The 15,000-nt window shown below is 41.9% G+C and overlaps 1 long non-coding RNA gene across 1 annotated transcript in view; it reads right to left on the bottom strand.

Annotated features, from left to right (window-relative positions):
• The window catches only part of LOC123499175, a 197,357-nt gene that overhangs the window by 22,549 nt on the left and 159,808 nt on the right, over positions 1-15,000 (bottom strand). The gene's annotated exons all lie outside the window — the stretch shown is intronic.

Below are 15,000 nucleotides of genomic sequence, written 5' to 3'. Positions count from 1 at the left end.
TAATATTTCACTCGACAGTTTTATATTGCAGGATGCATTTGATGTGAAGCTTCCCTTAGTCCTGGATTCCTTGGTTTCTTATGCAAATAGTGTTTCTTTCTCCATTATTCATGATCCTGTATCAGTTTGTCCTTCAGTTTCATCCGCAATTCATTTCCATGTTTGCGTTTTCTTGTTTTTTTTTTTGTTTTCTTTTTTTCTATCTTCATACAGTAGGTAGGGAGTAGCACCATTAATTTCTCATCTGCCATCATCACCCAAGCCTATCAACACTCTCTCTCTCTCTCTCTCTCTCTCTCTCTCTCTCTCTCTCTCTCTCTCTCTCTCTCTCTCTCTCTCCCTCTCAGTCACCACATGCTCTTTTTTCTCTCCCTTTTTTTCTTACCCACTCACCCACACACCACCAACACCGCAATTCCAATCATCCACAACACCCACACCACCTCCTGCTGCCTCCCTCTCACCAGCATCCACACCACCATCACCACTTTCACCACTTGCACCTTCTTCACCACCACCACCACCTACTTTCCCATCACCACGATAGGCCCCTGAAGAAGAGGCCTGGGTGGGTGTTTCTTCCCGACGGGTGCTGGGTGTCCATCTGCCAGCCCGGTGATGGATGGTGTGCGAAAAATTGTTCCCTGTTTACCGTAGGATCACGTTGCCTAGGGATGAGGAATTTCTGAAGTAAATGGGGGAGGAGTGAAGGAAAGGAGGAGGAAAGTGGTGGAGTTGATGAGGGAGAGTGAAAATTTAATATGTGATGTGAAAATTGTGTATAAATTAATCGGTGTAATAACGCTTAGGAATAAGATGAGTAAATGTGTTTAGATTTATTTTCCTTCGTTTCAGGGAATGTATAAAGTGGGGGAGAGAAGGAAGGCGCCCATGAAAGTGAAAGTATGATAACTAATGTAAACAGAAAATATATAAACAAATTGTTGTAGTAAGGTCAGGAATAAGTTCAGTATATGTGTTTAAAATAATTTGTAGAAAATGTGGAAACTGGGAAGGAAAGAAAGGGAAAGGTAGATTCAAAGAAAATGAAAGTGAAAATCCAAGAGTTATGCACAACTTGTAGAAAAATCAATAGAGTAACGTAGTACAGTTAGGAAGAGACAGAGTAACTGTGGAAAGAGTGAAGCAAAAGAGAATGACAGAGTGAAAAGAGTGAAATAAAAAATTCTAATAAGTTACCCCAAAAAAAGAAAATAATATATTGGTCTATTCAGAACTCATTGTAATGAGATGGAGACCCATTTTTGCTTTGCTAGCTATATTATTGTCCTCATGAGCAAACAAACACAAAGGCGCAAAGATCCAAACATACGCACAGCTTGCAAGCGCGCGCGCACAAACAAACACACACACACACACACACACACACACACACACACACACACACACACACACACACTGCTCAGGTCGCTTCGACTGTCACTTGGCAAGCAATGTTAGCGTCCCATTCAAGTACAGAGTGCCACTGGTGAACCAGCAGCTGCGGTCCTTGCTGAGCAGCACGATGAGGCGTGTGGCGTGTGGAATGTCAAAGCCTCATCTAAGTCTGTATTAGGTCACTAGAGGGAAACCAGACGATCAGTGAAGAGATGAGACCGGAAGGCTGACAGAGAGAATCTGTCAGACCCCAGCATGATACCATGACTCGTGATGAGAGTTGTGCCTATATCGTGTTGATGGTGGTAATGATGGTGACGATAATCGGGCAATGGTTTACGCAATCCTAATCCACCGGCTTCTTTCTCCGTATATAACGATAAACATACTTCATACCTTTGTGTATGTGTGTGTGTGTGTGTGTGTGTGTGTGTGTGTGTGTGTGTGTGTATATATATATATATATATATATATATATATATATATATATATATATATATATATATATATATATATATATATATATATATATATATATATATATATATATATATATATATATATATATATATATATATATATATATATATATATATACACACACACACACACACACACACATAGAAAAGTAACATCACGTAGGAGGAGAGCGACACTACTGCAGAGTACTCAGCCTCTCGGGACTCGCGTCCTCTGCTCTGGAAACATTTCAATTAAGTCCGACTCAGGCGATCCGTAGCTCGTAATTAGCCTTCATTGTTCCCGCTCCGAACCTCCAGATGTCTAATGATAGCAGGTCCGTCAGCTCCCTGGGCGTCCATCGGCGTCCACTTGGGGCCCACAGTGTCGGGAGGCGTCCAACCGGAGCAAGAACACGTCAGGCCCTCTATACTGACGGGGCCAACTTGACTGAGGCAGACAATGTGGCCACTTGATCTGGTTGTGGTGGCATCATCAAGCTATCCAGGCAAGATTGTGTTTTCAAAGAAGGAATATCAGAGAAGTGGGTTGAGTTTGCACAGGTCATCCTATGGTCATGGATCATGTGATCATAAGCAATGCCAAGGTCATTCACGTCGTCTTACTCCCTCATCTCTTCTCTCCTCCAGTCCTCCCATCCCTCCACCATCCACCCTCCATCCTCCACACTTCCACCATCGGAGGCTGCGGATGTCGCTCGGCGCTTGGGCCGGGACCAAAGGGTTGTGCTACCTTAAGATTAATGATTCTTCACTCCGATGACCAGATACGCAAGGGACCCACCACTGCCGCCACGACGGTCGGTAAAAGTGACCACTGCGACGCCTCGTCACTGGTGTCATTTTACTCTCAAATATAAGCCTCAGGGTTAAGCCTCAGCTGGATATTTCCCAAGAACTCCAGCTACTGCCAAACTTCGTATAATTAATGATTTGTGGGTTTCTGAGTCTTTGTCAATATGCACACACTCTGACAAAGAGCGACCCTGGCCCGGTACGCCGCCAGAGTCCTGAGGACTGTAATCTAGAGCACCATCGCGTCCCCACACCAGATGGCCCTCGTCCAGCCGCCGCTGCCCTACTCTTCTGGTACGGGAAGATGGGGAAAAATGAACGAGGAAAAGAAACTGCTCACGTGGCATTCTTCAGAGTCCCGGGAGAGACAACGAGACTTTGGCTTCAGAGCACCACAGTGAATCATACAAACCCAAGTAGTGACAGGCTCTATAACAGCATCAAAAGTTAGTAACAAAAATCTGACATGAATAGGGAGGTACTTGATGAATACACGTCATCAGAGATAGGAAGGAATATTAATGGAAGGACTTGTGGGAGTGAAGGTGTGTCTTCGTACGGTGACGGTGGCCACGTTAAGTTGACTCCCCAGCCACCGATTTACTTTAACGACGAGTGTTGCAGGTGGCCCGGAGTCAGGGCAAGGTGTTAAACCTGACGCGAATGAAGATCCATTTGTCTTGACCACGTCACTGCAATCATGGAGGAAATCTGATAATGTGCAAATGTTATAATACAAAGCGGTGTATTTATCAAATCAGACCTCTGCATACATATTATGAATTTGTGTCATCAGTCTTACTAAAAAAAAAAATTCCCAAATGGTACTAATGAATGATAAATGCCTACATATAATTAAGATACTTCAAATTAAATTTTTAGAGAGAGAGAGAGAGAGAGAGAGAGAGAGAGAGAGAGAGAGAGAGAGAGAGAGAGAGAGAGAGAGAGAGAGAGAGAGAGAGATTAAAAATAAAATCATACGTGGGTGCTCTACCATAAGGTACTATAATGTTCTACCATAAGGTTGTTTCTGGTATCCTGACATTATGACATAAGATCAGAAAGGATTCTTTTAAAGGAAAGTCAATTTTTATGTGGGTAACAGAATGAAAAGTAACTATTTACATAATGAAATGTTAATTATATTAGAAATAATAAAGATTGACGCAATAAATTATTGTTCATCTCTAATAACAAATAAAATATATACTGCAAAAAAAAAAAAAAACCCTAAGAAAATATTCAAGACTTACTTTCTTATTTCAATAGTTTTCTTGAATTTGGATAGTATAGATGAAAGACAAGTGCAGTGTATATTAATAAGTATGTTCGTTTTTAGTGTTCTTACAGTTCTCAGTGTACCTAATTACAGTGCAGGCAATGCTTAATTAAACTTTATGCTGAATAAAATTATATCCATCTGGGTTAGTATATATCTTTATATATATATATATATATATATATATATATATATATATATATATATATATATATATATATATATATATATATATATATTTATTTATTTATTTATTTATTTATTTTATTTATTTATTTTTTCATCTGTATTCATCTAAAATTTAAGTAAAGTATATTTGCAACAAAAAGAAGCAATTTATTGGTTTCAGGTGAAAAAATTGGGAAAATATTATTATTACAATGACGCCAACACAGCAATATATTGACGAGATTCAAAAAGATAAAACCACCAGACCAAGAGATAACAGAGGAGAAACGCACTTATCATACTGAGAGAGAGAGAGAGAGAGAGAGAGAGAGAGAGAGAGAGAGAGAGAGAGAGAGAGAGAGAGAGAGAGAGAGAGAGAGAGAGAGAGAGAGAGAGAGAGAGAGAGAGAGAGAGAGATGAATGACACCTATTATTATATAATTGCAAGCAAAAACGATGTAAATTATAGATGCTAAGGCAAGAAAGATAAGAGTGAAAGAGGAACACGTGGCTGCAGCTGACTTGCATAATAGTGTGTGTGTGTGTGTGTGTGTGTGTGTGTGTGTGTGTGTGTGTGTGTGTGTGTGTGTGTGTGTGTGTGTGTGTGTGTGTGTGTGTGTGTGTGTGTGTGTGTGTGTGTGTGTGTGTGTGTGTGTGTGTGTGCGTGTGTAACCTCCAGGCTTTCTTCTTCCTCTCATCCCTATTCTGTCCAACTCTCTAATGCAAGAGTTAACCAGTACGCTCAATCATTCATCCCTTTCACTGGTAAACTCTGGAACTCACTCCCTGCATCTGTATTTCCAAATTCTACAACTTGTCTTCTTTTAAGAGGGAGGTATCGAGGCATTTGCTCCCCTAACTCTGGCTGACGGTTTTGGCACTTTTTCTACTCTTTGGAGAGCCAGCGCTCCTCAAGTGGGCTTTTTTCTAACTTTCTTTCTTTTGCCCTTGGCTGGCCCTCTTCCCTACGTAAAAAAAAAAAAAAAAAAAAAAAAAGTGTAGACCGCCATGTTCATCTGGGAGTGTGATGGTGGTAGGAAGTCTCCAACACACTGCATCTTTCTATTAAACACCTGATAATCAAACATATTTCTCTGCATAAATAATTTCCCCTTGATGTGACAGCCATTTGACGCTTATATCCTGCCACAATGCTCTTTCGTTTGCCATCCTTAACCAACATTTTTCTCTTATTTCTAGACAGGATGCACACCTTCTCAGAGAACCTCTCCACGTGTGACTGGAATCTCTATTTAATGATGTTTCAACCACCTTCCCAAATCAATGCAGGAAATACCATGAATCTTCGTTCTTTCGTCCCATGTTATTAAAAATCTCTTAGTTTCTTGCCTTTTCATTATCTACTGATTTATTCCCTTGCTTTCTTCTTTTTCTTTTTCAACTAATGTCAGATGTAGCTAAAATCCTCATTCGCTCATTCCATGTTACTAAGAATATATATATTTTTTTCTCTCTCTCTTTCTACCTTCTTACCTTTCAATTTTCGATTTATCTCTCCCTATATGTTCTTGTTATCTCTAATTCAGTGTCATAAATAACCTAATCATCTAACGTCAAGGAAAATATCTATCTTTGTGGCCTTTCACTTCCTACTCACTGAGAGAGGAAAACTCATTATTTCACTCACTCTTCTCTTCTGGAATACTTTCATAATATTCCAGATAATCGTGGTATTGAAAATATAGATATAATTTTACTAATTATCTATTGTTTACCATATTAATTTTCCGAACGATGGATGATAAGTGAAATAAATGTATTTTGCACGCACACTTAACATCTTTAGTATTGACACGCATTTTTACCCTGATTTTTGGCTGTAATTACTCGATTTTACTTACATTAGGAGGGGGTCTATGTACGTCAAAAGATTAATGGCCAGAGACTTTACTATTCTAATGCCTACATAAGTTTCTAAAACTGTACAATATCGCTAAATAGTAACTAGAATGAATACTAAAGGTACTGAAAGGGCTAAATACAAATATAATTAAAAGAAAAGATCGCAAGCATACACACTCATCACCAGAATATATTTCAGACCAATAAAACAAACGAAAATCACAATAACAAATCCTGATCAAATGGAAACGACACAATACACACACACACACACACACACACACACACACACACACACACACACACACACACACACATACACACACACAAATAAAGTTACATATACACACACCATTTTTTTTCCTAATTTGTAAAACCCCCCAAATCAATCCCTTCTCATTGAAAACCTCCATCTTTCCCACAGATTCCTAGATTTCCAGATTCTCACAATGCCGTCACGTCCGCGGCGCCGTATTGGTCAGGTCCCGCTGGAGTGCCAATTAGGGTGCCAGGCGCGCCAGAGGAGGGGCGGCACTACGTAATATGGACGTAATTGAAGCTGATTGTTCCCTCCCGTGTGGCCATAGGATTCCTGTATGGAGGAGGAGGAGGAGGAGGAGGAGGAGGAGGAGGAGGAGGAGGAGGAGGAGGAGAAGGCAGGAAGAAGACGAGGAGGGGAGAATGAGAGGTCAAATTATTTCCTGTCTTCACTCTCCTTTTCTCCTTTTATGCTTCCCACTACTTTCTAGCGTTATTTGTCTTTACACTGCAGAGAGAGAGAGAGAGAGAGAGAGAGAGAGAGAGAGAGAGAGAGAGAGAGAGAGAGAGAGAGAGAGAGAGAGAGAGAGAGAGAGAGAGAGAATGATAAGTAAAAAAGTCTCCTCTTCACTTTCTTTTTCCTTTTCCTTTTTTTTTCACGTCTCTCTCTCTCTCTCTCTCTCTCTCTCTCTCTCTCTCTCTCTCTCTCTCTCAATCCACGTTGCTGAAAGACCAAGAAGGAAAACTATGATAGAAAATAAGCTGAATTATATGCATAGATAGCTGCTCTTCTTACTTTTCCTCTTCCTCCTTCATTCCTCCTACTTTTTATGCCATTCTCTTCCTCAAGCATGTCTTCTAGTATTTTTTTTTCTTTCTATCTTTTAACCCCTTCACTATCATGACGCGTTTTTATTTTAATTCTGCTTTAATACATTATGATTTTATACAACTTCAGAAACGTATGTGAGGATGAAAATAGTGAAGACTCTTTGCATTACCCTTTGACCTCTATAAACCACTTCCCAACGTCAATGAAATCGTCTAATTGCACTCAAGCTTGTAGTAAAAATGCCTCCCAGCTCTGAAGAAGTTTAAAATATAACTAAACCACTAAATTCCTTCTTTTTTTTCTACCCTCCTCCATTTCTGCCCATTCTACTTGTACTGCCTCCTTCTTCCTTTCTGCTCCTGCACTTCCTATTCTCCTCCGTCGCTCCCTCTGTCTAGAACACAACACTAATATTTACACTTAAAGAGGCGTTCGGGGGACAGTGCGTGATGGATCAGGGAACCGCACGACCCTGGCCCTTAGTGATGCCCGCGTTACAAATCACCGATGGAAGACCTAAGACCTCGATGATGGAGGAGAGGGGGGAGAGAGGATAGAACACAAAGGAACACAAACAGAAGCAGACGCACTGGTCCTTACCAGGTTGTCTGTGATAAAATGCAATATCTTTAAAAGTAAGATAAGTAAGATGAGTAAGTTAGTTGAGATATAGAGGAGGAGGAAGTAGAGGAGGAGGAATGAGGAGGAGGAACGTATATTTCAACTTCATATAATTTAAAAGTCATGAGTAGGATTTTTTTCTTCATTAATAAGCCCAAGGTAAGAGTTTTCATGAGGTAGTTTCTATCACCATCTAATTTTCTTTTATTATAATCACGAAGCTCCACATTATAATTACTTCACTTTGAACACAGCTGAGATAGAAAGCAGACCACGAGAGGCACAACATGAAGCCAGCCACCCCTAAGAGGAGCAGCAAAAGGCAACAAGAGGCCTGTAATCTCTGTACACACCACATCACTAATGAACTCACCCGCACATGCATCTCAAAATACTCGCTGACTGCCCACCACGACACACCAAACAAACACTCCCCGACACACTGACAACAGAGCCTCGCAACACACGCAGCCACACTCACTCACCACACCCACATTCACTCACCACGGTTAGGCATGCACACACAAACACTCCCAAACGGGGGCGTGTGTACGTCAGCAAAGCACACAAACATCCTACACACCCGTGCGTCGTCCCACACACACACACACACACACACACACACACACACACACACACACACATTCCTTAGTCGTTAGAAACCCTGCACTAATTTGTGTGTGTCAGTAACAACTACTTAACGAAGCATAAAATCGTGGGTTGGGCATCAGCTGACACCTTATGATGGAGTGGAGAGACTTGCCTCCACCCTGTCCTTCTACCAAGTCTCTCACTGGTGCCCGCTGCTCACCGCTCGCCCGGCACAGCTGACCTAGAGCCGCAGCGTCGACGTGAACTACTGGGCACTTTATGATCTTCAGCTTGGAGTCAGAATAAAGTGCATATAAAGTGCATGAATTATCTGTAAATTAGCCTCTCTTTTAACAAAAGTTATATCTTCATAGTAATATAGCATAATTGACAACAAATGACGAGCAACGGATTATTTTTTTTCCCAGAGCTGATATAAAAAGAAAATAATTATGATAATCTAAAAAAAAAATAATCACATGAAGTGTAATGACATATAACACAAGGATCTTTATGCAGCTAATGTGTGTAAAAAGGCAAGATGACGCAACTTGTGATGAGCAGGATACAAATTAAGCAATATCACAGATGCATTAGTGATTTCCTCATCACCGACAGATGTACTGCACATGTAAACCATGGTCCAGGGCAGGGCTGGACCGGCAGGAAGTGTTATAAAAGTCTGTGTTGTAACCTTCCTCCTGGTAAGTGACAACAAAAGAAAAAAAAACTTGCCTACACCAGTTTTTGCGACGAAAAATTAGCCGGAGGAAATGTCTCTAAGTCCGGAAACGTTCTGTCACCCAGGAACGACGCACACCTGACCGGCCGGACCCGCCTGAGCCTCGGATTATTCACTTTGACGTGAGAGGAAGACGGCGACGTGCAAATATGAAGAAAAAAGGTTTGGAATGCGAATGTTTTGCAACTACGGACGTGTATTGAGGATGTGATCTTATTAGAATGATGGAGGACATCCTATTCACTTACCACATAATAAAAGAGAAGAGCAGATGTAAAACATTAAATGTTATGTCACTTTATTTCCTAGCTTTGTAAAAGAGAGAGAGAGAGAGAGAGAGAGAGAGAGAGAGAGAGAGAGAGAGAGAGAGAGAGAGAGAGAGAGAGAGAGAGAGAGAGAGAGAGAGAGAGAGAGAGAGAGAGAGAGAGAGAGAGAGAGAGAGAGAGAGAAAGAAAGAAAGAAAGAAAGAAAGAAAGAAAGAAAGAAAGAAAGAAAGAAAGAGAGAGAGAGAGAGAGAGAGAGAGAGAGAGAGAGAGAGAGAGAGAGAGAGAGAGAGAGAGAGAGAGAGAGAGAGAGAGAGAGAGAGAGATATATATATATATATATATATATATATATATATATATATATATATATATATATATATATATATATATATATATATATATATATATATATATATATATATATATATATATATATATATATATATATATATATATATATATATATATATATATATATATATATATATATATATATATATATATATATAATGCACTACAATCATAAAAACACGTAAAAAAAAACTTCCCACCACACTACTACAACATTTTCAAAACTCTCCCTCAACCCTCTTTAGTGCCATAAAGACGAAGTATAAACCCATAAACGACCTGACCCACGTGGCCGATCCCCAGAATAAGCTCCAGGTGTCCTCGCGATGACCTGTCCTGCTCATGGTCCTGGCTGCCCGCCGCGCCGCCTCCCGGGGGTGGTCGTGGTGGCGCCTATGTGCTAATGAGGTTTTAATGATGCGCTGCGTGTCGGAAACAGGTGAGAAGGGGCAATGGAGGACTGCTGGTTGGGATATCCTTAGATGGATCAGTGGGGGATCACACTACACCACTGCGGGCGCCCACACACACACACACACACACACACACACACACACACACACACACACACACACACACACACACACACACACACACACACACACACACACACACACACACACACACACACACACACACACACACACACACACACACACACACATCGCGTAGTGTAGTGGTTAGCACGCTCGACTCACAATCGAGAGGCCTGGGTTCGAGTCCCGGTAAGCGGAGAGGCAAATGGGCAAGCCTCTTAATGTGTGGCCCCTGTTCACTTAGCAATAAATAGGTAAGGGATGTAACTCGAGGGGTTGTGGCGTCACTTTCCTGGTGTGTGGAGTGTGTTATGTGGTCTCAGTCCTACCCGAAGATCGGTCTATGAGTTCTGAGCTCGCTCCGTAATGGGGAAGACTGGCTGGGTGACCAGCAGACGACCGCGGTGAATTACACACACACACACACACACACACACACACACACACACACACACACACACACTGGAACTCCCTGCCTGCAATTCCGTATTTCTGTCTTCCTAAGTCTTGACTTTTTTTAAGTGGGAGGTTTTAAGACATCTGTTCCTTGATTTTGTCTGATTTCCTACTACTCTTTAAGGGAATCAGCACTTCAAGTGGGCCTTTATTTCAATATTTTGTTGCCCTTGGCTAGCTTCCCTCCTACATAAAAAAAAAATCACACACACACACACACACACACACACACACACACACTAAAAATCTCTAAAGACTATGGAGAAAAAAGAAACCAGTGATACAAAGGAAACAGAAGCACTCGAGAACGTCCATGTCATCTCACCTAACTTGCAATCTTACCTAACCTGGCCACGATATTACGCTTCTTTTTTGTCAGCGGGATATAAGGCGTGCAATCATATCCTACAAGAAACTAATAAAAGCGAACGCTAATCTTAGGGCGGGAGGGGAATATTGCAGCCTCACTTCGCGATAAAGGTTGTGGATCGAGGCAATGTTTCTTCTTGGCGACGATATACGAGAGAAAAACACGACCAGGGACGCTCAGGAAGCCTTGTGGTCGCGTGGTTGTACAGAGTCGTGAATGGTTCTGCCGTAACGAGGATATTGCTATTGCTAATGGTCGTTTCTCAGCCAGGAATGGTGAATTTTCATGTTTTAATGAGTGAGCAAGAGCAGTCATATTTTTTGGTGAAGTTGTGTTCGGTGTCCATAATGAGGAACTGTGGCTTGCAGTATTTTCGCGACTAAATGAGGAGGGAGGTTCATTATTCAGCTGTTTATTGCTACATTTTTTTTTCCAAGAAAACAATAAATAAGTATATCGAATAAGTTAACTAAGCTTTTTTTTCTCTTTATATAAGAGAGAAGTCTTGTATCTTAACGAAATGGTTTGAGGTGCTAAAAGGCAACCATAATGTGAAACCAAGACGCCCCGAGCTAGGGACATCATCGGGGCATCAGTGAGGGGAGGGAGAAGGTCGTGCGTGTGTGTCCCCATTGAACGCTGAATGGAGCCCTTAGGAGTGACCGGCGACCTAATAAATCTGAGACAGGAAGCGGCTCGGTTGTAGCTAATCACTACTCAGGACTCTGGGATGTTGAGAGTGGCAGCAGGTTGGTTTTCGTTACTTACCGTAATCACAGTGTTGGTGAGGCAGGGTCCGCCAGCCTCTTTGTCTGCCTCTCAGGTTCAACAAAGCTCACTTGACGGGCCAAAAGCAACGAGGCTGAACTTCAAATTTATTTTACCTCGTAAATATGCGCAAAGGATATTCTTATGTAGTTTCCATGTCAAGCAACACACTCTTTGGAGGAGAAACACGCAAAAACGTCGTACACCCACCCACCCACCCACACACACACACACACACACACACACGACAGGTGAGACCAAATTCTTATCTTTGCATGACACTATAGCAATAACAAAGGTAATTCAACTCTATAACTTCCAGGGAGAACATAATTGTACCTTCCTGCATTCCACGGTCTGTAAAGATAAAAAGGCCATAAACAAACATAAAAACAATATCTAAAACATCAATAAACCGCAAGAATAACGCCTGCCTCACACAACGTACGGATCGACCAGAGCATGGCGCAACCCTTTTTATGCTTCGAGATTCATGCCAAAACGTCCGATAACATTTTACGACGTGGGTAATCCCGATAATAGACTCGTAAACTTGATGGTGTCCCGTGTTCTGAATGGTAAGAGAAATAGCTCATCCCTCCTCCTCCTACGTCCCTATACTCTCTCTCTCTCTCCCTCTCCTCTCCCTCTCTCTCTCTCTCTCTCTCTCTCTCTCTCTCTCTCGCTCCGCTACCAGTATCATTCAACTCATGCCTATAAAAACAACGGAAGGAAGGAGATGCACAACAAAAGCGATCCAGTCCCTCCCTACCCTCCGGCAGTGTCTCCTGAGGCGGTAGGATGCATCACGTCCACATATTTGGGTCCGATCGATCATCACAAAGGTGAGGCGTGTGTGCTGCCTTGTCTGACGTCCTGCAAGTAGCATGAGTCTCGATGGCGATCTACAAAACATATTGTTCGCAGATGTACTGTGAGTGTGTGGCAATGAGTCAACGAAAGTGCTCGGGAGGGAGGGATGGTAGGTAAGTGGGTGGACGGAGGGAGGTGAGTGGAAGGAAGGAAAGAGGTGGGAGGGAGGGTGAGGGAGGCGCAGGTGTGTTGGAACTGAAACCTTGGTGAGGACAACAGCTTACCACGTGCGCAGGTGGGCGGCTAAGGGAGGTGGAAGAGAGGGTAGATGAGTCGGTGGAGGAGTAAAAAAATAATCTGAAATAGGGGATAGATAATAGAAATAATAGATAAAATAGGTAAGAGCTCAGAATAGTACAGGTGCAACAAAATTAATGCTGAGAGTTGATAAGTCGGTGAAGGATTGAAATAAATCTAAAATAGTGTGCACGTAATAAAAATAATAGAAAAATAAGTAAGAAACTCAGAATTGTACATGGGTAAAAGATTTAAGGCTGAAAAATTACTGAAGAAGGAAGAGGTGGCGAGTTGAGGGAGAAAGGCGAGGAAGTTTTTAGTTTTTGTAAGCGTTGTGCAGGGAACAAGAAGGCTAATGTATACCGAGACAGTGACCACACGAGGCAGGATGAATTGTTGCAAGACAGGTGAGTGAGTCGCCCTTTCTTGCCACCACAGCGCCATCCTTCCTCTGCTGTGAGCCACGACGCCAGAACACCCGACGCTGGTGATGTATGATGGAAGCTGATTCTAAGGATACTACCACCTCATTCACCACCACCATCTTTATCCTCCCCCAACAGTCCCCATCTCCACTCTTTACAACTACCATTATCAATACAGTCACAGCCACTTTGCAATGAATTTTAAACAGGTAATATAACTTTATGACAAGTATCCATTATAACAGAAGGCATATTATTGTAGAAGTCTCATAAACACGCTCTGAGGATGAATTATATCACTGAAAATATCAACTGTGTACTGAACTCAAGATAGGAAACAAAGAATAACTCAGGTAAGTAAACTCGTACACGTTGATAAAAGGAGAAAACAAGATGTGACTCTAGAACATGGTAGGAGAAAATAAGTTAGGAAAAAGAAAGAGAACTGCAGAAAAAAAAAAAAAAAACGTTCTAAAGACACTTCTGAATACCAACTAAACTTAAACTTACCGCCACCACCACCACCACCATCGCCACCGCTACATTACTACCACTCCGGCTACTATCCTTACTAATAACAGCAACAATGACATCACAACACGCCGCCTCTACCACCATCACCACAACCTCACCACTGCTGTTGCCGTCACCACCCACCACCATGACCAGCAGCTGCACCACACCGCTACCGCCTCACACACACAGACACACACACACACACACACACACACACACACACACACACACACACACACACACACACACACACACAGAGGGTACAAAAAGTAAGGTGTGAGGATAATAATGTCACTGTGGTCCGTCATTATTGCCTGGTCACCTGTTCTATCTGTCCGATAATTCATAAAATACCACTCCAGTTCCTTAAAAGGCTGCATTACACTCTCAGGTGTGATATTTACTGATTTTATTTTTCTCGTGGTTTGATAAATCTTACAAAAACATTAACTTCCTCCCTTGTTCGTTATGAATTTTCAACTATTTGAACTGGAGTTTAACTGAAAATAGATACTGTCGTATATGAGCAAGTAAGTAAAAGAATGGAACAAACAAATGAAAGAGAGGCAGAAGAATGCAAAAAGGGGATAGGTGGTGAGGGCGGTAAGGGGAGATAAGGGCGAGAGGGGCGTGTGGCAGGGAAGGTGGCGGGTGGGTGGAAGTGGGCAGTGGGGGCAGGAGGGAGGTTAGTGACTCGGCAGAAAGTGAACACAAGGAGGGCAGGTGCCAACGCCGGACCTTGATCAGCATTTCATTAATAGGGACCATTTCGAAACACATCTCTGATATATATTTTAACGTGGGGACGATACATCACACTCCTGGTTACTATTAGCAGCTGGTTCATACTCAGGATAATAAACTAGCAAGCTGACAAATAAATTATGGGAAGTATCAAGAAGGTCAAGATTTACACGAGCTGCGACAAGAGTATTGTGATAAAATGTCATTGCCACATTTTTTTCCCCACATCTTGGTCCACTAAATCGAGGTTCCTTGCAGCAGTGTCGAGCAACAAATGAGAAATAAGAAAAAAATACAAGAACAAAAATTACCAAGAAACTTTAGGAGCGTGTTAGAGGCCCGGTCGTCGACTCTAGCGCGAGTATCATTTGTATTCATCTTCACCCACTTATACCTCTTCAGAAAAGGCGTGGTTTATCATCTTCACCTTCA

The sequence above is a fragment of the Portunus trituberculatus genome, chromosome 49 (assembly GCF_017591435.1).
Source record: "Portunus trituberculatus isolate SZX2019 chromosome 49, ASM1759143v1, whole genome shotgun sequence".
In the NCBI taxonomy this organism is placed as follows: Eukaryota; Metazoa; Arthropoda; class Malacostraca; order Decapoda; family Portunidae; genus Portunus; species Portunus trituberculatus.
The sequence above is the reverse complement of the archived record's forward strand: the minus strand, read 5'-3'. Positions and strand labels throughout refer to the sequence as shown.